General features: G+C 41.8%; 1 protein-coding gene across 4 annotated transcripts in view; it reads right to left on the bottom strand.

Annotated features, from left to right (window-relative positions):
• PTPRG (protein tyrosine phosphatase receptor type G) overlaps nucleotides 1-26,987 on the bottom strand; it is a 578,270-nt gene that overhangs the window by 425,429 nt on the left and 125,854 nt on the right. The window lies entirely within an intron of this gene.

Here is a 26,987-nt window from a genome sequence, read left to right on the forward strand (position 1 = left end):
GGATGCATATTTGTGCTTAACCTGAGCTCTTATGGTTAGCTTCCATCTTTAGGTTACCAAAGGGCTCAACATATCACCTGGCTGAACTGAAGCAAAGTCAATTTAAAATATAAAGAAAGATTGCAAGCACAGAAAGGAATAAAACTGAGTAAAAGCAGTTTAAGCACAGCTGAAGTACCAAGAGATGGTACACTATTTGAGGGCCAACCCCACAAAATTAGGCAGGATAAGAGACAACATGTGAGCAGAGCATTGCAAATGAATTTTTTCACGAACATATTCTGATATGGTTTGAATCATGTTGGCACATATCTCCAAAAGTATATCCATGCACCACAAACTGGGGTCTTCCTTGAACCTTTTATCTAAGAGGGTAATTTAAATCAGACTAGTACACTTTATATATTCCAAATCAGCCATCATCTGAGAAACCACATTCAGTTACCCCCAGAACCTTTCTGAAGTCCCAAATTCTGGTCTGTTTTTACAACTGCCTGTTTTGCTATATGCTACGTTTTGTATTCAGTATTTTTAACAACTCATGCAACATTCAACAGCTAGCAAGTGACATTGTGTCTTGTCACATGCACCCACTCCATTTATCTAATTGAAGATTTCTATTAAGATTTCTCTAACTTCCCCTTTCACTTGCATTTATTCATTCAGATTCATGTTCCTGCTAGTGAAGTCCCATACATCCTTTCCACATTATCGTTTTCCACAAGAGATATTGGCACCGCTTTGGATTAAGCGAGCAATAAAAAGAATCTTCAAGTCTGGCCAATTCGTTTAAAGTGTAAGATCTTGAAAGACCCTTCTTAAGTTATCCACAGCATGAAACCCACTTAATCTTTTCTTTAAAGGGAAAAGGGTCCATGCAATTGGCTTTGCTACAATATTCATATTCAGAAGAAACCAAGGAGGAGAGAAAGTGAGAATCACATTAGAATTCTCAATTAACTTTCCTTATTGATATTGTGGAATAAGCACCTTAAAACAAATATTGGATTTTTTTGCTTGAAACATTAACATGTAGGGCATAAGCCAGACAGTTTTATATTCAAGAACATTTGCTCACCAGCTTCATGAGCAGCTAATAATGAAATGAAAATTAAATTCTAAACTAAATATTCTTTTGTCAGTTTCCTCTTCAGTGGGGAGCTATGTTCTCTGACTAAACCAGTCCCAGGACCCTTGTCCTGTGAGGATCCAGTGTCACTTTTGCAGTATATAAAATGCTATCTTTCAACTGTTACAAAACTAAAATGAGCTGATTATTTCTTCACTGCACTGTGAAGAATGGCTTTCACACAATCTCTGCATTCCTTCATTCCTTCTTCCACTCAGTCCTCTGTCAACACCTTTGTCACTGCCCCATGGACATAACAAAACTGGGCTTGATCATGTCCACACATACTTGGCTTGCATGCGTACAAGAAATGACATTTCATACAAGTGGTAGATTTGTAAGACCATAAGAAGTGTCTTCTGGAACAGGACAATAGCCCATCTACTCCAGCATCTTTTTCTCACCAGATGCTAATGGGAAACCAACAAACAGGGCCCCAAGCACAAGACCCCTGTCCCCTCCTGTGGCTTCTAGCAACTGGCATTCAAAAGCATTACTGCCTCTAAGGAAATAAATTTTAAAAATTGTCCAGTAGCACCTTAGAGACCAACTAACTTTGTTCTGGGTATAAGCTTTCGTGTGCATGCACACTTCTTCAGAAGAGACGTGGGTGCCGCTGTGGGTTAGGGCTTGCCGATCAGAAGGTCGGTGGTTCGAATCCCCATGACGGGGTGAGCTCCCGTTGCTCGGTCCCAGCTCCTGCCAACCTAGCAGTTCGAAAGCATGTCAAAGTGCAAGTAGATAAATAGGTACCACTCCGGCCGGAAGGTAAACGGCGTTTTTGTGCGCTGCTCTGGTTCGCCAATAGCGGCTTAGTCATGCTGGCTACATGAACCAGAAGCTGTACGCCGGCTCCCTCGGCCAATAAAGCGAGATGAGCACCGCAACTGGACCTAATGGTCAAGGGTCCCTATCTTTAAGGTGCTACTGGACAATTTTTTTTATTTCGACTGCGTCAGACCAACACAGCTACCTACCTGTCCCTATGGAGACAGAGCTAATATCCTTATCTTCCAACCCTCTTTTAAAGCCATTCAGTGTAATGTGGAAGTGGCTTTTGCTTGAAAATATTCTACTTTTACATTCTTTAAAAGTGTGAGGTGGTTCATAAGAAACAAAGCAACTGCAAAATCCACACTTGGAAAATAATTTTATTACCACCGTGTCACAATAATAGTAGAAAGCGTTCTAGTTCTTCATCAGGCAGAGAGGTGGGGGAAAGCAGAGGGTGAGAAGAAGCAAGGAAAAATAAAAAGCAAAGAAGTTAAAAATTAGGGTGGATGTTATAGCCATGAGGTCAGCTTTTAGCCTCAGTTCCAAGATGGAGTTTTCAGACTTAATAGGTCTCTGATAGATGCTACATGTTAGAGTTGCCATATTTCAAAAAGTGAAAATCCGGACACAAAAGTTTTGAAGTTGTTGAGTTGTTAAGAAAATTCACCAAAAGCTACACTTCCGACATGGGCGGCCAGATTACAGATGTATGGCAACCCAGTACTACATGTATCAGGTTACAAACCTAGAATTCTGCAACTAAGAAGCAATGGCTACTCCCTATTTTGGAAAAAAAAAGATGGACAGCTGTTTCCCAGATGTGTCTCATGCCTTAAGCAAATGTCTAATTTTTGTACTTTTTTGCTATAATTTTTTCCCTTGTCTTTCTCTCCCCCCCCACCCTGTTTTGTTTAACACTTTGCCCAATGCAAACTTGAAGGTTTGCACTATTTTGTGATATTTTGGCTGGCCCGAATAAACATACTCCCCTAACTGTGGATTTTGCAGGATGTTTTTACTCTCTTTTTTTCTTAATCTAACTAGAGGCAAGCTTTATTGGCAGGATCCTAATCAAGTTATCTGTTGTCTTAGCGCTGAATCAATAACACCATGCCACTGTTTTTTATCTAGTAAGGATTTCCATTACCTCTTGAAATAGGGGAGAGAAGGGTGAGGGACAAGAGAGTTCTGGAAGAACATCCAAACTTCAGTTCAAGTAAACATCAACTTCAGTCAACATCTCTTAAAGAAATACAACCCAATGTGAAAAACTGCATCGTTTCTCAAGACTCCATGTTCCAAAGACCTGATTTTTTTGTTAGGTATTTATAAACTCCATAGAACGAAATTGTGTCACATCAGACCAACTGGGGCTGAACTAATGTGCCTAGCAAGACTTTAGACATACCTGGATGGACTTCAAGATGCTTCATCCTTTTCACAGCTGTCTGCAGCCTTTCCCATCCTTGGGTTGTCAGAGGTTGTTGAGACTACAACTCCCATTATCCCTAGCTAGCAGGGCCAGTGGTCAAGGACGATGGGATATATAGTCCAACAACATCCGGAAACCCAGAGTTGGGAAAGGCTGCTCTAGAGTAATTGCCCTGGTGTACTTAATCTTGCACCAATTACAGCTTATTAAAACCACAGTTTCAACAACACAAGCAAGACAGCCCATATACAGTACCGGAAGATGTATACCAATATACCGTATCTCCCCTCTCAACCCTACCCAACTCTTTTCTTTCTGTGGAACACAATGGGGCTACCTTTGAAGGTGACCCAGAAACTACAACTAATCCAGGATGTGGCAGCTAGATTGGTGACTGGAAGTGACTTCTGGAACCATATAACACCAGTCCTAAAAGGTCTTCACTGATTCCCAGTATGTTTCTGAGCACAATTCAAAGTGTTGGCACTGACCTTTAAAGCCCTAAACGGCCTCGGTCCAGTATACCTGAAAGAGCGTCTCCACCTCCATCGTTCAGCCCAGACACTGAGGTCCAGCTTCAAGGGCCTTCTAGTGGTCCCCTCTCTACGAGCAGTGAAGTTACAGGGAACCAGGCAGAGGGCCTTCTCGGTAGTGGAACGCCCTCCCATCAGATGTCAAGGAAATAAACAACTATCTGACTTTTAAAAGACACCTGAAGGCAGCCCTGTTTAGGGAAGTTTTTAGTGTTTGATGTTTTATAGTGTTTTTAGTATTCTGTTGGGAGCCGCCCAGAGAGGCTGAGGAGGCCTGGGCAGACAGGCGGGGTATAAATAATAAATTATTATATTATTATTAATGGATTGTGTGGCTCCTCTCACTTTTTGCCAATTTTGAGGGACAGCAGACAGACGCAACTTTTTGATAGTAATTTGACAGTGGGGGTTTATGCCTAAAAAAAACAACGCACAGTGGTGCCTCGCAAGACGAATTTAATTCGTTCCGCGAGTCAATTCGTTCTGCGAAAAATTTGTCTTGTGAATTGACGTTTCCCATAGGAATGCATTGAAATTTCTTTTTTCTTTTTTGCCCATAGGAACGCATTAATTAAATTTCAATGCATTCCTATGGGAAACGGCGATTCAAAGGACAAATTTTTCGCAAAACAAATTCGTCTTGCAAGTCTCCATCAGATCGCAGGACGCATTCGTCTTGCGAAATATTTGTCTTGCAGGGCATTCGTCTTGCGAGGTACCACTGTAGGAATACAGTGGTACCTCAGGTTACAGACACTTCAGGTTACAGACACTTCAGGTTACAAACTCTGCTAATCCAGAAATAGTACCTCGGATTAAGAACTTTACTGTGTTTCCCCTTTTTTAAGACACCGTCTTATAACCCTTTTTCCTCAAAAAAACACACAGGGTGGCTTATTTTCGGTGGGATGTCTTATTTTTATTGCATCAGTATGGTACGGTACAGCAATCTACATTTCTTCAATTAAAATTAAGTCACCTTCTTCTGGAGCATACAGAAATAAAGGGGTTCTTTCTTATCTGTCTTTACTGGTATGTCCTTGCTTCTTGCTCCCTCAGTCTCTGCTCAGTCGTCGTCTCTTGCAGTTGCCTCTTTTTTTCCCTCACCTCTTGCTCTCTAGCTCCCAGTGCATCAGCAACAGGAGGGGCAGGAAGAGGCAGGGGTTTTTTCCACCCCTCTCCCTGCGCGCTGAACAGGCGCTGCAGAACTCAGCGAGAGGCGTGTTTCCCCCCGCGCCTCTCGTTGGTTTGCTGGCTCCCAGTGCGTCAGCAACAGGAGAGGCAGGAAGAGGCGGGGGGTTTCCACCCCTCTCCCTGCACACTGAGCAGGCGCTGCAGAACTCAGCAAGAGGCGCATTTCCCCCCCCCCCCCGCACCTCTCGTTGGTTTGCTGGCTCCCTGAGCACGCAGGAGGGGCTGAGGAGGCGAGGGAAACAATGGCGGCTTACTTTCGGGGTACGTCTTACTTCTCTTACTTCTAGAAAAACCCTGCCATGGCTTACTTTATGGCTACGTATTAAAAAGGGGGAAACATGGTACTTCAGGATGAGAACAGAAATCGTGCGGTGGCGGCGGAAAGGCCCCATTAGCTAAAGTGGTACCTCAGGTTAAGAACAGTTTCAGGTTAAGAACGGACCTCCAGAACGAATTAGGTTCTTAACCCGAGGTACCACTGTATGTCACCTGTACAAATTACTTCAGTCCCAAGTACTATCAAGGAACTCTCCACTTGGTTCATATTTTCTCCCGGACCCATATCCCTTTGCTCTCCAGTTTCATCTAACTTGAAGGTTCTCTCTCTTTTTAAAGGCATGATAAGGCATACTGACAAGATCTTGTGGTCTCCAAGCCACAGCCAATGAATGAAATTGTCCAAATGCAAGCAATGTGTCAAGATGCAATACTTTATCTGGACAAGGGCTTTGCCATGTTTGAAATAGCCAGGCAAAGCATAAATAAAGTCGTCCCTTCAAGTGCTCTTTACTCTCTTATAATTACAATGGGGTTATGTGCAGGTGTTATGGAGTGTTTTCATTGATAGTTAAATAAGAATTGTGTTTGGGTAATGTATCAAATCTCCATTACAATTAGCTTTATTTGCTCATCTTTCCTGTTCCCAAAAGGCGTATTTGATGCTAAAACAGATAAAGATTGGTGTTAAAACAAAGCATTAACTCTTATTGACTGAATAATTTTCCTTTTGATGGAGAACCTAATGTTTGCTAAACTGCACACAGTCACAACTTTATTACAAAAGCTCTCTTGGCTAAACACAGAGATGGTTACATTTTCATTCATAAGAGTTCAGACACCATTTGAGGCCATACATACTCCATTGTTTTAACCCAAAATATTACATCCTGCTATAGCATGCTTGTCATTCATGTTGCCTCTAACAAATATAAGGAAGTTCACACTTTGGTACCTTCTGCTACACATAACACAGAAAAAAATCCCATTTATATAAAACTACTACAGATTAAAAATTGTGCATTAACTCAACAATTTCCAGTCTGGGAATAATTTGAGTAAGAATGGTGATAAACGTTTCCCAGTACACTATCTGTAGACTCAATTTCTCTTGCCTGTACTATTAAATAGTAATACAGTGGTGCCTCACTTAACAAATGCCCTGCTTAACGAAATTTTCGCTTAATGAAAGGATTTTTCGAGCGGAGGTTGCCTCGCTAGACGAATGCGCTTCACGAAAAATTCGTCTGGCGAATAGCGGTTTCCCATAGGAATGCATTGAAATTCTATTAATGCGTTCCTATGGGGAAAAAATGAAAAAAAAATTCAATGCATTCCTATGGGATTCGCTAGACGAATTCTTCGCTATAAGAAAAGACCTGTGGAACGAATTAATTTCGTCTAGCGAGGCACCACTGTAGTTGACTAAAGTTGTTTTAGGGTCAGATAAGAGGAAACAATGTATTGTACCTACATCTTCACAGTACAACCAGTAGCAGGTAGAAATCTGGATCATGTGCGCACACAACACTGTGTTGTTTTTTTAAAAAAAAATTGGGACAAATGAAAGAATCCCATGGCACCCCCAAATTCTACTTACCAATATCTTACATGAGCATGGATGCTTATGGGGGTTATATAAAAGGCTTTAGGAATACTGTAACATTAAAGGTTACTAAGGGGAGAATTCATATTAGTTTACTACTTTAGGACTAGAGATAGGATTGTCAAAACCAGCTCATGCTCATTGTTCAGCCTCAGAGGAATCTTAGCTGCTATGAAGCCCTTAAATTTTTAGTACTAAATATATCCCAGGTGTATATCCTCAGGTGTTTGTAGGTCTAGGTGCAAAGCACAGTGAGATACTGAAATGGGGTGGGCACATAGGAAATACATTTGGAAATTGTGGCTCAAAAACCTAGAGCATTTCTTACAGACTATGCACTGTGGCATACATACATGCGTGAGTTATGATTTAGCAAAATTAAACTTTGCAACGTTGGATTCTCTACCCAGACTGACAATGCATTAAGAAACTGTCCACCCCTTGATTACCTTTCTTGGATGATAAGCATGAAGCATTTACACACCCATATTTCACACAAGCTATCATCCATCACTTGCTACATTTCTAATCATAGCATTTCATGCCCCAATTCATAGATCCATACCCTATTAAAAACCTCTTCCTTGAGAAAGTTGCAAAATACAGTATTTGATTTTAAACTTTAATGCATACTTACATTTTTTTTAAAAAAAACCACTGAATAATCTAGCAAAGTGCATTTGAATGTTAAAAAAAAATCCTTCCCCCTGCTATTACATGAAAAGTTTCGAGTACTTACTGAATTTTTTTTAAAAAAATCAAGTTATTTAAAAGCAATGAATGTTCAAATATGTACCTCTCTTGCAGAGAAAGCTCTAATGAGAGGCAAGCACCCTTTCTCTAGGGAAAGATTTCCTTAATTTCAGATAATTAATATGTGTCTGCAAGCCATGATCAGTGGTGATAATCCTAGTTAGTGGTGATAATGGTTTGTCTGATTTGGCCATCACAACAAACTACTGTTCTGTAAGCTGGAATAAGACACAAGAAATCCAAACACATGAAAAGAGGGGGCATATATGGAGTTTATGGAATATGTTTATTTTGAAGGATTAGGGCAGGCATAGGCAAACTCGGTCCTCCAGATGTTTTGAGGCTACAATTCCCATCATCCCTGACCACTGGTCCTGTTAGCTAGGGATGATGGGAGTTGTAGCCTCAAAACATCTGGAGGGCCGAGTTTGCCTATGTCTGGATTAGGGTCTCCTCCTAATGCCATTGTTACAACCATCAGTCGCCAGGACCTACCCTGAGGCAACACAAGACACAACCGAAATACAAAAAAAAAAAACCAATACTCGACCTCACACTCTCTAATAATAATAATAATAATAATAATAATAATAATAATAATACTTTATTATTTATACCCCGCCCATCTGGCCGGGTTCCCCCAGCCACTCTGGGCGGCTTCCAACAAAATATTAAAATACAGAAATCCATCAAACATTAAAAGCTTCCCTAAACAGGGTTGCCTTGAGATGCCTTCTAAAGGTCTGGTAATTGTTATTCTCTTTGACCTCTGGTGGGAGGGCATTCCACAGGGTGGGTGCCACTACCAAGAAGGCCCTCTGCCTGGTTCCCTGTAACTTGGTAACTCTTTGTAACTCTTCAATAGTGCCTCAGATTTCAGAGACCCCACAAGTAGGAGGTTCATCTTACAGGAGAACAAACCTATTCTCCTTGGAAACCATTATTATGGAAGAAAAGCATAACGCTACAGTCTCCCTGATAAGTGTCTTGATTTCAAGTCTTCCTACGGAAAGAAAGAAAAAAAATCAATATCGATAGAGAGAGAAAGAGACCGTGAAAAGTCTTATGAGTTGTGAAAACCTGCAACTAGGTAGCATTTGGGGAAATAATGTCACCTCTGTTTAACAACAGATTATTTTCTGGACAGCAGAGTCACTTTTCACATCCCAAGGGTGTGAAAGAACCCAGCTGCGACCCGAGCTCAGCATCGGAAAAGAAAAGCAAGACGCCAAAAACGCAATGGCGCTAACACAAAATGTGATGTGATATGAGAACTTCTGAGTGGCTGTAACCTACTTTTTTGTATTTGAGGCTAATATGCCCACCATCAGCACGAGACACACTCTGCCCTCTCCAAAGGGCCGACCTTTCCCACGTGCCATTTGTTCCTCTGACAACTGACAAATATATGGTGCGGATATCAATTCTGTTCACATGGTCAGAAGGGGTATTTATTTATTTACAATATTTAGATGCCTCCCAATGACGAAGTTCCACAGGCAGCTTAGAGCAACGAAAAGGACATTACAATACAGCTGAAACCCATAAAAATGAAGGATATGGTAAAATATAAGCAGCAGGGAATGAAAGAGGTATAACAAGTATCTCAAGGCTCATAATAAAAAACAATGATCAAACATATTTTAAAGTTTTAAATATTTTAAAGTTTTAAACAGGCCAGAGGGGGGGTTACTTATTTTTCTAACATATATATATCCTCCCATTCTTCCACCATGGAACCCAAATACAGTGTTCATATATTTATTAGACAAGTCATACATCGAGCCACAGACCAGACCCAGACCTGCTTCGCTTCAGCAAGGTGGTAACCTCATGTGCCTTCAAACCATATTATTATGATTATGTATTTATTTATAACCTCACATTTTCCCCGGACAAGGACTCAATGCACCTTACAGATAAGAATAAGAACAACTAAAAACAGGTGGGAAACAATTGTTTAAAAAAATATTAAATGTTGATGCAATAAAAACTAATAAAACTACCTATCTATTCTCTATTAAAACCATACAATTAATTAATTGATTAAAACAGCATAGCATCAGCCCTTTCATTAAAAGCAGCCACTTCCCAAATGCAAAGTCTTCATCTGTCGGTGGACGGAGGGAAAATATAGGAAATGGTCACGGCAGGACCATTAGGAGATTGAAAAATCAGGAAGAAGAAGAAGAAGAAGAAGAAGAAGAAGAAGAAGAAGAAGAAGAAGAAGAAGAAGAAGAAGAAGAAGAAGAAGAAGAAGAAGAAGAAGAAGAAAAAGAAGAGGAGGAGGAGGAGGAGGAGGAGGAGGAAGAAAACACAACAGTTTTGAAGGACTGAACTGCTTGAAATGTCAAATAGGGAGAATCTTCCTAGATATCCCTTTCTGTGTTCTCTGGCTTCTACTCCACCCCCACTGAAGATACAGCTATATTACCTGGACATTAACCCAATCTCACTTAGCCACTCCAACACAACAATTGCTTTTTTTCTTCAAATTGTTTGGAGCATTCTCCCTGCTCCCCACCCCCATCCTAGACACAGAGACTGTTAAGTCGAGTCTCTCATCATTTAAGTGGCAATCACCAAGGTAACCAGGACTAATGTGTGCGACATTATCCTGCAACATTTGCAAATTCTGTCTCTCTCTATCTGAAAGGCATGCACCGTTCACTTTTAAAAGCAACCTGACAATTCCACCCACCTTTTGAGAACTACATCAAACATCTAAAAATATTGTCACCTGACAAGAAGATGGCTTTGTTAGTCTTGAAAGTAGAACAGCATGACTGATTCCCCCCCCACACCCTGCTTATCTTAAGAATTGCTCTTGAAACACTTCCCTTTTCCAAGCCACTGACCTGGTCAAGAAGTGTCAAAGCTCATAGCAATAGTGAATCTGTCCAATTTTGCAGAACAACTGGGTCATAATGTAGGAATGCCCATTAAAACCTGAATGCAAAATTCAGATACATTTTGCAGGAAAAACCCAAGAGGGGAAGCCTCTATTTCCTTCTAAATCTATTTAGTTATAGCTCTTGCCTTCTAAATCCACACAGCTCTTTCTTTCACATGCAATGCTCACTTATATGTTAAATTCCTACACGAGACAAGGACATTTTCAAGAGCCGCTTCGAGCATCACTGTGGAGAAGCAGAATGCAAAAGAGATTGATGATGATTTTTAAATGCTAACTGGGCATTAGGGCTGGGCAGTATTTGGTTTTCAACATCATGATATATCATCAGCAAAATATCACGATTGATATCATATTGATATATCACGTTGTCTGAAATAAGGATGTTACTATTTCTCTGAAGGAAATTAAGGAAACAAAGTATAATAATATGATACTTTGTAAAAAAAATAGCAAATGAGACTTAGTTTTTTGAGAACAATCGGAAGTTTATTTTATCCTTCTTACTTTCATTCTTTATTTTATTTTTTATTTTTGTTGTATTTTTCTTTTTCATGTGTAGTGTTCATGCATAAACTGTAATTGTTGTGTAAATATGTGTTGAATGTTTAATAAAGATTTGTTTTTTATTTTTTTTAAAAAAGGAATAATTAGAGAAGTGATGACCGGCTTCAGTTTTTCCCATAATATCACAATTTTTTTACATAGTGCGCACACACGCACACACATGCACACACACACACACACACACACACACAGTGATTCGAGATATATCAATAATGTCAGACATTATGAAACTGTTATCACAATATGGACTTCAAACTGATTTTGGACGATGAAGCGATACATTGCCCAGCCCTACTGGGCATTTTCCACTCTGGCAGATATTTTTCCATTGGGATTCTGCTGTTGAAGGAAAAGCACTGCATTGCAAAATCAATTCCAGTCACATCTTTGTAAGATTAGTATCTAGCAGGTTTCAATGTGCATCAGAGATGTAACACAGTGATAGCCTGAAGTCCCCAAAATGAGGACAATTATTTTACACCTTCAATTATTTCAGAGCTGTCTTCTTTCAGTGTCTTTATATGGCCCAAGAAGTCTGATGCAAATAAGATTCTGTTAAGTTTTGCAATTTTATTTAATGTTCCGGCTATTGTAATAGTGCTGCTACCAAGCTCGCTTGCTACCTCTACAGTCACTGCATAGGCAACTGAAACCTCTGTTGATTTTTTTCTTTTCTTCACTTGACACCCACGGGCTGCGATCCTGTGCTCACATATTGAGGCAGCAATCCTATGCCTGGGTGTAAGCGCCTCTGAATTTAGTGGAACTTATGTCTGAATAGACATGTAAAGCCTTATGCTACATTTCATCTGTATTACGTTACAGCAGAAATAAGTCTATGCTTACTTACCAAACCTTATGAAGGGGGCAATGACCTTAAATAGCTGCTCCTCTCACTATAATGTGTTTAGGCTCCAATCCAAAACATGCTTACCTGGGAGGAAGCCCACTACATGGAATGTAGAGTAAACATTACAGGGCTACACTGCAAGGCGTGCATACTTATTTTTCTAATAAGTCTACAGATTTAAAAACCAGTACGACATTTTAAGAGTGGCAGACAAAAATGATAGACTACGCGGAATTAGCGAGACTGACTAGCAAGATCCGGAACCAGGGGGAAGCAAGGTTCCAAAGAGACTGGAGTAAATTTGTGGACTATATGGAAAAGAACTGTAGAAGTTTAAAGACACTTGCAGGACTGAAATAAATCCTACGAATTGACTTTAAATGGGAGGTATAAAGGAACTGCGAGATAATAACTGAATAGAAAACCAAATGAGGGGAGGGAGGGAAGTCAAGCTCGGCAGAGCATTGAGATTGAGAGATTTGGAAAGAATTGTTAAAAAGATTGATGTATGTGTTGTATTGTTTTTTTTAATGTTTGTTTGTTTTGTGTATTGTCTTGTATGTGCTTTAATTGGAAAACTTAATAAAATGCTTTATAAAAACAAACAAACCAGTATGACATTTTTGCCAATAGGATGTGAAAACACTACAAGAATTAAGGGAGGCGTTTGGTTAAAAAGGAACACTTTTACCGAGGCTTAAACTGAAAGGACACAAGGGATTCTAGTATCAAGAATATGTGAAATAGTCACGGAAGAGAAGACCCAGCTGCCTATGGTTTTGTTTCATTTTCCCAGGCTTACAAAAGGTCTTAAATCTCTCTAGCGTTTGGATTTTTTATCATTGAGACAGGAAAGCCAGAATCATTAAGCCTGCATGTTTCCACCAAATGTATTGGAACTAAACTAGAATGAAACTATTTACTGGATCTAAGGATTGGGTCGTCCATTTCTTGAAAGACGAATAAGCCAAGCACTGGAACCAGCTGCAGTCCGGAAGCACCTTCAACCTTTGCTTTGACATGGACAGTTGCAGAAACAGCAGCATAAACATGAGTCCATATATATTGAAGATTGGAATGTGCAGCTAGAAACCTACATGATTTAACTTCCATTTAAATCAATGAGGGGGGGGCTCAATGCTGCCATTCTGGTTTGTGAATGGCTCCCCATCTGCCCACAGTAGACACCTCTGTTAACAGGGACAGCCGACAGGGACAGAGGCCATTTATTCTTATTCTGTTTCCACACCGCTCTGGAGGATGCTTGCAGCAGGAAAGGGCAATCAACAAAAAAATGTCTTTCCTACTCTTGCATCCATGAAGACTTTGATCGGCTCAAAAGCCATTGAAGGAGTGGAACAGCAATTCTAGATAGAATGCACTTCTAAATAACTATAATGTACTGTATTTTAGAACAGAACACTTAACTCCATTTCCCCACCACTAAGCAAAACACAAATTATTTTGGCCATGCTGAGAAATCCCGGTTGCCAAAAGTTTCTATTAATCCATCATTTAGAATTGAAAAGAAGTATGATGCTGCCCAAACCAAATCCTGAATATCTCACAGTTTACACATGATGGGTACTAACTTCTTACTGGACTTTTCCCTTTGCCTTAAAAAAATTACAGTGGTACCTCTACTTATGAATAACTCTACTTACAAATGTTTCTACTTATGAACTGAGCTCCGTCCGCCATCTTGGATGCGGTTTAGATGGGATTTTTCTACTTACGAATTTTTAGATAGGGTTGCTTCGACTTACGAATTTTTTCTCCCAATGCATTCCTATGGGATTCAACTTACAAATTTTTTCGACTTACGAATGTGCATTCAGAACGCATTAAATTCGTAAGTAGAGGTACCACTGTATGTGCACCAGGCTGCTATTTAAAAGCTTGAGAGCAGGGCCAGTCCAGGGGGGCTGGTAATCCTAAGGGATTCGAGTTTGCTAAAGATTAAACAAAAAAAGGGAACAGCAATAAAAAGGCTGAGCGCAACTGGTCATTTTACCAAACCTGGTCCATCCATCTACTTCTAATATGTAGTGAAACCCCTCCATCCAATTGGTAGGATTCCCAATTTCTGGCAATCGCAACTGGAAAGAGGCTGTTCTGCTCAGATCCTGTCTTTCTTCAGACTTCCCATAGCCAGTGCTTTTTTTCTGGGGGGCTGCAGGGGCACACATACCCCTAAACATTTTGTGAATCTAACGAAAGAAGAAACTATTTTTTTAAAAAAAATAATTAGTTTCTTCTCTAGCACTGTGAATCGCAGTTCCGTTGTTACCCCCGATGGCGGCCTCATTTCCTGTCACAGTGTTTCCTGAGTCTCGGACAGAAGTGAGCGTTTAATGTGTGAAGCAGCTGTGTAATATGAGGTAATGCAAGTTCTTTGTACTTTTGTCCATTTACTGTACAGTGGTACCTTGGTTTACAACCATAATCCGTTCTGGAGGTCCGGTTGTAAACCAAAACAGGTTGTAACCCAAAGCGCGCTTTCGCCAATGGGGCCTCCCAAAAAAAGAAGAAGGGTTGTAATCCACAAAAAATGGGTTGTAATCCAAAAAAAAGGGGACACACACTCCGCAAAAGGCTTGCAAACCAAAAGGCTTGCAAACCAAGGTACCACTGTATTTATTTCTCCCAGTGTGGTGTAGTGGTTAAGAGCAGTAGACTTGTAATCTGTTGAACCGGGTTCGCGTCTCCGCTCCTCCACATGCAGCTGCTGGGTGACCTTGGGCTAGTCACACTTCTCTGAAGTCTCTCAGCCTCACTCAACTCACAGAGTGTTTGTTGTGGGGGAGGAAGGGAAAGGAGAATGTTAGCCGCTTTGAGACTCCTTCGGGTAGTGATAAAGCGGGATATCAAATCCAAACTCTTCTTCTTCTCCCCCAATTTGAACAATAAAGTGGTGACATTCTTGAGTCAAAATGATAGTACCCCTGAACATTTTTTAAAGAAAAAAAGCACTCCCCATAGCCATCTGCTCAACCACCTTGAGAACTGGATGCTGAACTCGACGGGCCATTGGCTTTCCTTATGTTCTTAGCATGACAGAAGCTACCAAGATGCTGAGGGTGGAAGCTTCGTAGTCTCTATAGGCCAGGGCTAAAGAACCTGTAACCCTTTGGATGTTGCTGGTTCCCATCAGCCCTCACTAGCCTAGCCAAGGATCAGAGATGGTGGCATTTGTAGGCCTGCGACACCTGGAAGTCCAAAGATTTGGTATACGCTCTAAGACCAAAATGCTCCCAAGGAAAATTGGTCACACACTTCATATGTGACCTTAGGCGACTAAATAAATTCCTCTGAGTTCAGTTAGTTAGAATGCAGAAGGCAATACCGTCCTACCTCAAAAGAACCTTTGATGAGAACAGCATTAAAGATTTACGGCATTTAGACACTTTAGTTAATAACGGCCACATACGTGTCGTTGACTAATTAAGTAGATCAAGCAGATAGGCCGACAGAATAAAGTAGTTACCTTGACAAAAAAAAGGAAGGAAGGAAGGTTATCACCGTGAAGGCTGAAAGCACTGCTTAATTGTTGCAATTAATATATTTATTGGAAATATAAAAATACAGAGGGTCAGTCTAAGTGATATGAGCCCTTTAGATTCAGACACTGGGCACAGCACATCCTTACAGACTGGAGTGTGTGTCTCCTTTCTCCAAACAGTAGCCCCATCAACACCTTTCAAGTTGTACAAATGGTTGTTCCCTAGTGCAGTGTTTCCCAACCTTGGGTCTCCAGCTGTTTTCAGACTACAATTCCCATCATCCCTGACCACTGGTCTTGCTAACTAGGGATTGATGGGAGTTGTAGTCCAACACTGCCCTAGTGCTTCTCCACATTGGTAAAAGTGACTTCTAAGATTCCCAAATAATAAGCGCTTTTCCCTAGTTGTACAGCCAGGGTAAAAGCACGATTCATATCCCAGAATTAATCTTTGTTGAGATCATATAATATTTAATTGGTTAATTAATCCATTAAATGCAAGGATGTTCATAGACTTTAAAAACGTTATTCAGCTGACAGAGCTAAGTATTAACTTCATTGCTATTTTTATATTACAGACTGGGCGAAGTGCTTGAGTCATTCAAGTGTGGTCCTTAATCATTCCTCAATGAATACTAGTAACTCCTCCTTTTTCGTCCAGGTGCAATAGAATATTTGACATGTTCTACTAGTATCTCATGCACTGAAGTCAGGATTACATCTTTGAATCCCTAGCCTCCACTTTTCAACTCCCAATTTGACATCTATGTGGTTGCATGGTTAACAGTCCCATAACTTGAAGATAGAATCATAGAATCGCATAGTTGGAAGGGATCCCAAGGGTGATCTAGTCCAACCCCCTGCAACACAGGAAGTACAACACAGAATCATAGAATTGTACAGGTGGGAGGGTCAGGAATCCAATATTTATTTAGCTAATTGTTTCAGATTCTTTATCTGGCACCCTGGGCTCTTTGGCAGGATTCAATAAATAAAAAATGAAAGTATGACACGCTTAACTATAACCTGTATCTGCAGGGGGTTGGACTAGATGACCGTTGGGGTCCCTTCCAACTCTATGATTCTGAAAATGCTTACTTGCATTTGCAGCCTTACCTTTGTATTTTGTGTCAGCATCTATGTATAGCTCCCTATTTGTAGGTAGGTAGCCGTGTTGGTCTGAGTCGAAGCAAAATAAGAAAATTCCTTCAGTAGCACCTTAAAGACCAACTAAGTTTATATTTTGGTATGAGCTTTCGTGTGCATGCACACTGTGTATCTGAAGAAGTGTGCATGCACACGAAAGCTCATACCAAAATATAAACTTAGTTGGTCTTTAAGGTGCTACTGAAGGAATTTTCTTATTTCCCTATTTGTAGCTGAGGTTGAGTCTGTGCTCTGGAGATGCAGCTGCCTTTAGAGATGTGCTCCATTGGTGCACATGGCCTCATCCTGCTTACAGACAGAGAAAGCTAACAGGTCTATTGGAACGGATCCCTGAACATTTACAAGTTCCTTGCTGACCTTTCTCCAACAAACAACCTTTAAGCCCAACCCAGCCAGGCCTCTCTCTGAGCAATGAACACCCTCTCAAGTATCCCACCTTTATTACCACTTTACATCTTACTGGGCTAGTGGGTATATTTTATTGCAGAGAACTAATAAGAATAAAGAGAAGAGAGAGGAAAGGGCATGAAGCAGATCCTAGAAACACTGAGGAAAATCTATTCGCCTCAGTCCTCCCAAGAGCACCATTCACTCGCCCCATACAGACACCAGTGTACTGGAAGAAGCAAAGATCACCAGTGTCGAAGCAATGATTCTTCAACATCAACTTCGTTGGACTGGTCATGTTGTGAGGATGCCTGATGATCATCTTCCAGAGCAACTACTCTATTCCGAACTTAAAAATGGAAAGCGTAATGCTGGTGGTCAACAAAAGAGGTATAAAGACTGTCTCAAGGCAAATCTTTAAAAAAGTAGTATTGTCGTTTAGTCATTTAGTCGTGTCCGACTCTTCGTGACCCCATGGACCATAGCACGCCAGGCACTCCTGTCTTCCACTGCCTCCCGCAGTTTGGTCAAACTCATGTTCGTAGCTTCGAGAACACTGTCCAACCATCTCGTCCTCTGTCGTCCCCTTCTCCTAGTGCCCTCAATCTTTCCCAACATCAGGGTCTTTTCCAGGGAGTCTTCTCTTCTCATGAGGTGGCCAAAGTATTGGAGCCTCAGCTTCACGATCTGTCCTTCCAGTGAGCGCTCCAATTGGAGAACAGCCTTTACCAAAGGTGTCATGGGCTTTGAAGACACTCAAACTCAGGATGCAAGGGAGAAACGTGCTAAGAGGAAGGCACGCTTGGCAAATCCACACCATGATCAACTCCCACCCGGAAACCTATGTCCTCACTGTGGAAGGACGTGTGGATCCAGAATTGGCCTCCACGGTCACTTACGGACTCACTGTTAAAACCATGTTTATGGAAGACAATCTTATTCGGCTACGAGTGATCGCCAAAGAAAGAAGTCAGACACCACAGCTGATCAAAACTGATTCTGCAAGGCAGATGGATCCATGTCAGGAAAGCTCTGGAGCTAAATGTTCAACACAGGCACAGCCAAAAGGTTGCCCTCCAGATATTGCTGGACTACAATTACGATCACCCTTGACCACTAGCCATGCTAGTGTTCAGAGGAACTGCCGTGCAACAACACCCGAAGTACAGCATGTTGGCTATTGCTCATCTAACAGCATAACTCTCCCCAGCAGGTGCAGTCACTTGTGGCAAAGACCTGAACATATTACTCTCCTATTCATATTTAAGCACCAGTTCAGCAGTTTTATGCAAGCAGACAAACAGCTGACCTTCAGGGTTGAAGTTAATGTCTATTTCTATGGTTAACTCCCATCCACTCCAATAGGCCTATTTATATTAGAAAGATGTTTCAAAGGTTTGAAATGTGCGCAAGGTCATGTTAGTAGCACTTCTAACAATTCCTCCTCCTTGCTATTGAATTAAGGCAAAGAAATCTCTTCTCTCTTGTTATAAAACAATCAAAGCAGTCAAATACAGTAGTCAAGCCCTGAGATAAGCCGTCTTGTCTTTCCACATAGGGCTCAAATGTGGGTTATATTAACAGAACTATAACTGTTGCTGCCTTTATGTAAAAATACATTCTTACAAAATTATTAAGCCTTCAATTTCCATCCAATGTTTGTTTTGAGCAGAGCATCTTGGAAGAAATCAATTCTTTTGAAGGCCAGCCCAACACACTTCCTCTGTGACTGGAGCCTTTGAGAGAAAGCCACTGATTTCTCACCTATATGTATACTGCTGCCCTTTACCCGCCATGCACTATAGGTACAAGCATACATTTTTCTACAGATATGTGAATAATGTGGGTCCTCTGGTTGTCCCTTCAGAGCATTAAAGATGCCTTGAGAGAGAAACTAGCATGCTATCACAAGGCACCACAAACCCCAAAGGCAACAGATTCATTCCTAACAACTTGGAGTGGTTTTATTTCTTTGGTTAATTGGGAAGATGATGAAATTTGCGTCTCAGCTAGGTATATACACATAGGGCCGTCTCAAGCAGGTCGGGCGCCCTGGTGCTGAGGCGCGGAGATCGCTCCGGCGCCCCTGCCCTTGCAGCGCGCCGCGCGGCTTGGTCACACAGCGCCCCCCCTGCCAGCCCGACACCCTGCGCCACCGGGGCTACACCTAGAGCCGGGCCTGTATACACAGATATAGAACTCATAAAACATTCGTTTGGATTTGTAAACAGTACACCAGAGTCGGGAGGTGAAACCTGTAAGGATAGGGAAGAACTCTGCTTGCCCAATGGAACAATCTCCCCTCTCCTTCTACTGTGTGAAACAAAATAAAAAAAACTTCCAGTAGCACCTTAGAGACCAACTAAGTTTTTTATTGGTAAGAGCTTTCGTGTGCATGCACACTTCTTCAGATACACACGTGGATGCACACAAAAACTCATACCAATAACAAACTTAGTAGTAAGGTGCTACTGGAAGGAATTTTTAAAATTTTGTTTCGTACAGCAGACCAACATGGCTGTTGTTGTTGTTTAGTCGTTTAGTCGTGTCCGACTCTTCGTGACCCCATGGACCATAGCACGCCAGGCACTCCTGTCTTGCACTGCGTCCCGCAGTTTGGTCAAACTCATGTTCGTAGCTTCGAGAACACTGTCCAACCATCTCGTCCTCTGTCGTCCCCTTCTCCTACTGCCCTGAATCTTTCCCAACATCAGGGTCTTTTCCAGGGAGTCTTCTCTTCCCATGAGGTGGCCAAAGTATTGGAGCCTCAGCTTCATGATCTGTCCTTCCAGTGACACTCAGGGCTGATCCCCTTCATGGATCAATGCCTTGTCGTGGCGAAGGGGCTTGAATAACTCAGAGAAGATATGTGCTATGCCATGCAGGGCCACCCAAGATGGACAGGTCATAGTGGAGAGTTTTGACTAAACGTGATCCACCTGGAGAAGGAACTGTCAAGCCACTCCAATATCCCTGCCAAGAAAACTCCATGGACAAAGACCAACATGGCTACCTACCTGTAACTTCCACTGTGTGCTATTCTCCTGACACCCCCTTCCCTGAGCCAGTTGGGGGAATGGCAGGGGTGAGCGGGGGAAGAAGAAGAGGAGGAGGAGGAGGAAGAGGAGTTTGGATTTGATATCCCGCTTTATCACTACCCAAAGGAGTCTCAAAGTGGCTAACATTCTCCTTTCCCTACCTCCCCCACAACAGAGGTGAGGTGAGTGGGGCTGAGAGACTTCAGAGAAGTGTGACTAGCAGCTGCATGTGGAGGAGCGGAGACTCGAACCCTGGCTCTCAATTGTGCTAGCAGAAATTATTGTGCAGACTTCTGGTAGTGGGGGGGTCATTAGTTGAATCCTGCTCATAGTTCCCAGGATAACTAAATGCTAGAGAAATGCAAAAATATAATAACAGAAATCCTTCTCCTCACTTGCACCTGGGATTTGATGTCTTCATGCACTGTGATATATGGTTACATTGTTTGGATGTGTTTGTGTTGTTTTAGAATGTTATTTGTTTTTTATAATATGAGGTTTGTTAAATTATTGTTTTTTAAAAATATGCCAGGCAGGTACACAAGTTCCCCTGATTTCATCTGTTTTTCTTCCAGACCAACAAATATAACCTGGTTTTCTGTAAGTGTACATCATCCCAAAGGGAGTTTTTGAATTCTAAATGCAACCCCTACTACTACGACTACAGTTTTCACATTTTTCAGTTCAAACCTCCATACCCCAACTCCCGCCGTTCTCTACAATATCCAGCTATGTTTCACAGCATCCCAAGTCTCAGGCCAAATTATTCTTGATTGGTTTGTTCACTGATTCTTTATTCTTTAGTCACGTGGTATGCCACATGTTCCTTAAGCAAAAGCACCGCCTCTTATTCCTTTTATATGTTTAATATAATTTAGCCAACATTTCCTGTCCAAGCAAGACACCAAATCAACTAACACTAACACCATAAAAGTATTACAGCTCAATAAAAGAAAACAGAGGATTCTTTCCCCCCCAAATGGCTCTGGGTCGATATGGTCTTAAAAGCAGACTTTGATAATTTGCTGAAAGACCTATTTAGGGGAGTGGGAGATCTTTATTATTGACATTATGTTGAATTAATATTGAAATCATATTTTACAATCTAGTATTCGTACAGCTACCAATTCAAACGACATTTCGGCCCGTGTGTTGTCCTTTCACACACTACCCTTGACAAGAAATCACATATAATTGGTATAGAAATGAAATTATTATTATTATTAATAATAATAATATAAAGTCTGTCTATGCCTACACAGTCCCTTTCTCTAGCAACCAAGAGAGCCAGTGTGGTGTAATGATTAGGGCGTTGGACTAGGACTTGGGAGACCAGGGTTCAAATCCCAACTCAGCCACCCAGCTCTCTGGGTGACCTTGGGTCAGCCACCATCTTTCACCGAGTTGTCCTGGGGATGATATGGGGGGGGGGGAGTCATGCATGCCACCTTGAACTCCTTGGAGAAAAAGGTAGGATATAAAAAACTAAAACTAAAATAATCAATCAACCAATCAACCAACCAATCAATCAATCAATCAATCAATACAGGAGAGTCATTTGAAGTGTTCAGTCTCTACCCATGCCTTGTTTGGCTTAGTACTCCAGCAAGGGCAGAGTGTTACAGATTACTGTCCCCAGTAGAAGCAGAAAACTTTCTTGACCAGGAGTTCCCCATTTGCCCAGGACGCATTTCTCCTTGGCTGCTCCTAATAATGCACAGATGCTTAGTGACTGGTGTACAAGTGATTAGAGATGTTTGATTGCTCTCTCTTGCCTCCAGCTGCTATATTGTATTAAGAGGAGATATCTGCATTACACCATCATTCCTCCATGTCAGCAATCTGCAGTCATGGCCTCGGGCGTATTCTGTGGCCACAAACTGAAGGGAGAGCATCTTGTGACACTCACTCTCATATTCTCACGTTGGTGAATCCCTGACATATATGATATCTGAAAACAGACCCCATCACCAGTGCCGGATTTACGTACAGCCATACTTCAACATCTGAATGCTTCGACTTCCGAAGTTGACAACCCCGGAAGTCTTTTCGCCTGCGCAGAGTGGTACGCACGGTCGGCGCATGCGCAGAAGTGCAAAATCGCGCTTCGCGCATGCGCCGGCCACATGCTTCGACACCCAAAAACCTCGACTTACGAAGACGGCTGCGGAACAGATCAGCTTCATAAGTCCAGGTATCACTGTATAAGCTGAACAAGCTATAGCTTAGGGCCCCACTCTCTTGGGCCCCCCCAAAAAAATAAAGGGGAAAAATGGGGTGTACATTTCCAAAATAGAAGATAAGAAACAAATAAAATAAAATCTACATACACAGCAACAGTGTTTTGTGTTGTGTAGGCTCCTATAATGTAAGTCATGGGCCCTGCCTGCTAGCCTGGTCTGCTCATTTCTATATATAGGGTGCCTACATTCTGCATGGATTGGTTGCAGGGCAACATGTGCAAATGGCTTCAGATACCTATTAGGTTCACAAATTACCATAGAGCATATATTCAACACAAAAAACAGTCCTTTGTTAACAAAGGACTACTGGACATATAAAGGGCCCCATTACTATCAGTAGTTTAGGGCCTCATCAAACCTAAATCCGCCCTTGCCCATCACACACACACACACACACACACACACACACACACACACACAAATATATATACTAATAATGTCACCACTATGTTCCATGAAACTTTCTAAAGATAGTCTTCATAAGTGCACAAGCTAAGAAAAGACAAGGAAGGTCCCGCCTGAGGACATACCCAAAAATATCACTGAGAAGACAGAAGAGAGAAAACTGCCAAATTCTTCTCATTGTCCTGTGTGCCAAATAAAGATACATCCAGTATCTGCCCCCTTCGTCACAACGTAAGGGGGAAAGAACTTAATGGGAAATCTACCGTATATTCCGGCGTATAAGGCGACTGGGCGTATAAGACGACCCCCAACTTTTCCAGTCAAAATATAGAATTTGGGATATACTCGCCGTAACGTAACTTCCAACGCACACTTCTCTCCGGTCCAAAGATTTAAATGAATAAAACCCAAAGTTTTAAATGAATAGGGTGTCAACAATGAGAAACATTGTCAGCTGTCATGGAGGTTTTCCCAAAGGTTTTGGTTAGTACCGTATATTTCTGTATCTCTTCCAGGCGCCGAGGAGAGTGGGGGGGGGGAGAGAGAGTAAGTGGCTGTCGCTTTCTTTCCATGCAGGGAGGAGGGGAGGGAGGAAAGCCCCACACGTCCCCTCTTCCTGCAAGGAAAGAAAGCAGCAGCCGCTTACACGGTCGCCACATATGGCAGAGATGCGGCCGAGGGCGTTTTCGAGCTCCCCCCACCGTATGTGGTGACCACAGATCTTATACGTATAAGACGACCCCCCAACTTTTGAAGAGATTTTCCCGGGTTCAAAAGTCGTCTTATATGCCAGAATATACGGTAGTCCTAATAGCTGTGTGGGCAAAGGATGACAGACAAGGTTATCAAAGATTTCTCATGTAAACTGGGAGCAAGGAGAGGGATAGACAGGGGAGAAGAATCTGTTTTAATGCCAAAATAGTATCTTTCTTCTAATCTTTGTCTTTATAACTTTTTTTTCTTCCTTCATGGAGTCAACCCGTATATTACCTTAGAGGGCATGGTTATATATATATTAAAAAAGACTGGCATGAATTAACGACCCCTTCAGATATCTCATTGTTCTCACAGATAACGATTTTGCCTGTGGACAAAAGGGAAGTGTGAATCTGTATGGGAAGGGCAGTGTTTCTATGGGTGTGACTGAATCTTGGACCCTCTGCATGTAAAGGCCCCAGGCAGCAGATATTATAGCATTACATTTTCTAAACATTGCTTTTCTAAAGAATACTTGGGAACAATGTGCCTTCTTTCTAATTTGCCACCAATGACCCATTGGGCTGTAACCATCGCTAGTCCTACTCAGAGTAGACCCACTGAAATTACTAGGCGTGTGTCTGGAGCCCTGGAGAAATGCTGCCAGTCAGTGCAAACAGTGGTCTAACTCGGCATAAGGCAACTTTTTAGTTTCCTATGTTCTGCGCATAGCCAACATTTCGATGGAAAATTGCTAGGGGACCCTGAACACAGTAAGTGAACTTTGTGAACATACTAAGGTCCTGTGGGGAGGGGAGGGGTAGTGAAGGCAATCATCTACGAACATTAAGAAATAAATTTGCAGTCTCGCTCGCAGATGCAGACGCCAGCAGCTGCTCAACAGCTGAAGTGGAAACAACTCCTCCTGCTGGGAATCACAGATCACACTTTGCCTTCACCCAGCCCTTCCTCATATGCCACCACTAAGTGGCTCTGAAGTAGCTGTCCACTGTGCTACCTGGATAGCGTCCAGCCCGTCTTCCGACAATTGTTGAAAGCGTTTCCATTGGAATTAAGTTACAGGCCGTGCTGTTCTAATGCTATTATTATTGCAAAGCCATCAACCAAATAACAGAAGGCCATTCCGAGCTGCCACTCTTACCTGACACAACGAGGACAACTTGGCAATAAATCCTCTCAGTTCCTTGGCAAGAGCCAGTCGGTGTCTTTCGCCTGCTTCCACCCCCCTGTTCACTCCTTATTTTAACCAACAATTGTGACATAAAGGAATTCCAGATAGATTGCACTAATCAGGTGGAATTGCATTTGATTGAAAATGGAGAAATTGCTACCGCTTCTATACGAAACAAAGGAAGATTGGCCTTCCCCCTCTTCCCTTTTCTGCTCAGTAGAATCTAGAGATTAAGTCAATGGACAAAAAAACAACATCAAGGGATGGGGGTGTTATCTACCAAGCCCAACAAATAAACTGTAATTACTGATTAGGCATGTACAGGAAAGGCATAACCGACAAGAGACTATCATTATTTTGTTGGACTTGTGTATTTATTATTTACTCAATAAATCTGTTAGATGCTTTTCGAAACGCCGTCCTACCCAAAGGCAGCTTGCAAGATCTGATGAAATCAGCTAAAAAACATATACAGTATCTCAATAATGCAGCATGCGATAATAAGCAGGAGTGAAAGCACACCATCAATTTCAGCAAGTCACTCAACCCAGAGGTTAAAACAGGCCACTCAGTAGAAAATAATACAGAATCTAAAAGAAGCGTAGGAGGCAGATTGGGCTCATCAACCTGGAAAGATCGCCTGTCTAGCCTTGTGAGATATCTTTGGGAGAAGAAAAGGCTGAGGATTAAACCCTATATAAATCCAGTGGAGTCTCTAAGACAGTTGGATGGTGCCTTGCATGCCTCCTTCTGGCAAATCCTGCAGCCAGGGTGGTGCCAAACATATTACTCTGATTTCCTTTGGATCGCATCAGTGAGGCTGAGAGGCAGGTCTTGTCATCTGGGGAGCCCAGAACCTCCATACATACTGCCCAGGCTTGTGCCCTAGGAGGTTACTTCAGTGCTTCTGACGCAGTGGTTTGACTCTGGGTGCACGCTCCCACTGTCTCTCGAGACAGATGCCAACAAAAGAAATATGGAAGAAAAATGTTTCAAGGCCCACCTAAATGACAATAAGGAGGGATTCAATCTGTCCATCGTTATTTGCCGAGAGACGATGTTCCAAAACTGAGAGGCCACAACTGAAAGGCCCTGTCTCACATGACGATCAACCAAAACTGACCTCCTTTCTGTGTATGAATGTGTTTGGTGGCGGGCAGGAGTAGCTTGATCAAAATTTTAAAAAAGAGTTGAGCGCCTGCTAGAGAACCGCCACACACAAAGCTGCATAATATGCATTGCCAGTTAGCAATAAAACATCCAGAAGTGAAAAACTACTTAAAAGACTTTTGAAATATGTGGCTAAATGCTTTCTTTAAGCCCCTTTTTTCCTATAAAAGGATGAAGTGAATCTTCCAACACATTTTCAGTAATAAAAACTAAATAAATATCCCATTCATCACTTAAGATTCCATTTTAATTCTAGCAAGACAAAAAAGGTGGAAAAATACGATCCATTTCATCTGTTTATTAGCTTAAATCTCAACCATTGCTGCACTGTATTATATTAGAAAAGCAAAATACATTTAAGATGTGACGTAGATTTATCATGACAATGGGCACAATTCCAGAAAACACTGGAGTTAATTTAAATCACGTTGGTTTTCATAGAATCAAAGTATAACAAATGTGAGTTGGATTGTCCCCAATCATTTACTAAAACTAGATTCAGATTCAAGTGGAAGCTAATTGGTTGACAAATTGTACTGAAGCCTACTTTGTTTCGATGGTCAGGCTTTTAAGACAGACAGGGGAAAACTTGGGGTACCAGGAATCCCTTTAATGGGTGGAACTGGCAAGAGGAAGGAAGATTGGGCCTGATGGAAGTGTATGATCACTGGTGAGACAAAGTGTGGGATTCAACTAACCAATCCTGCTAGCAGAAGTTTCCACAAAGGGCTCTCCCTCTCACAATACCTCTCCCCCCCCCCACTCCAAATTGTCTGGACGAGGGCCTGGAAGAACCCCCAGAACAGGATGCAGGGGGGAGGTGAGATCGCTTCATCAGGCAAGGGAAAATTAATGTGCTGATGGAGCAATCTCCTTAGCGCCGCACAGAATTCCTTCCAATGGGTTGCATCCAAGGCAAGTCCTAGTTTGCAGAAATATTACTCATTGAAGCACAATGGCCAGAATCAAAAGAAGAAACATGAAAGGTTATGTCTGTGTCATGCCAAATTTGCCAAGCTACCGTTTATCACAGAGTTGGCTCCCGACATTATACATAAAGCCGTAATAAAACAGAATACTTAAAACCAACCATTAATAAAATACAGCAGGGCAGACAAACAAAACCCCGGAGCATTAAATAGCATCAGCTGATTTCCTC

The sequence above is a fragment of the Zootoca vivipara genome, chromosome 2, assembly GCF_965207765.1.
Source record: "Zootoca vivipara chromosome 2, rZooViv2.hap1.1, whole genome shotgun sequence".
Classification (NCBI taxonomy): domain Eukaryota; kingdom Metazoa; phylum Chordata; class Lepidosauria; order Squamata; family Lacertidae; genus Zootoca; species Zootoca vivipara.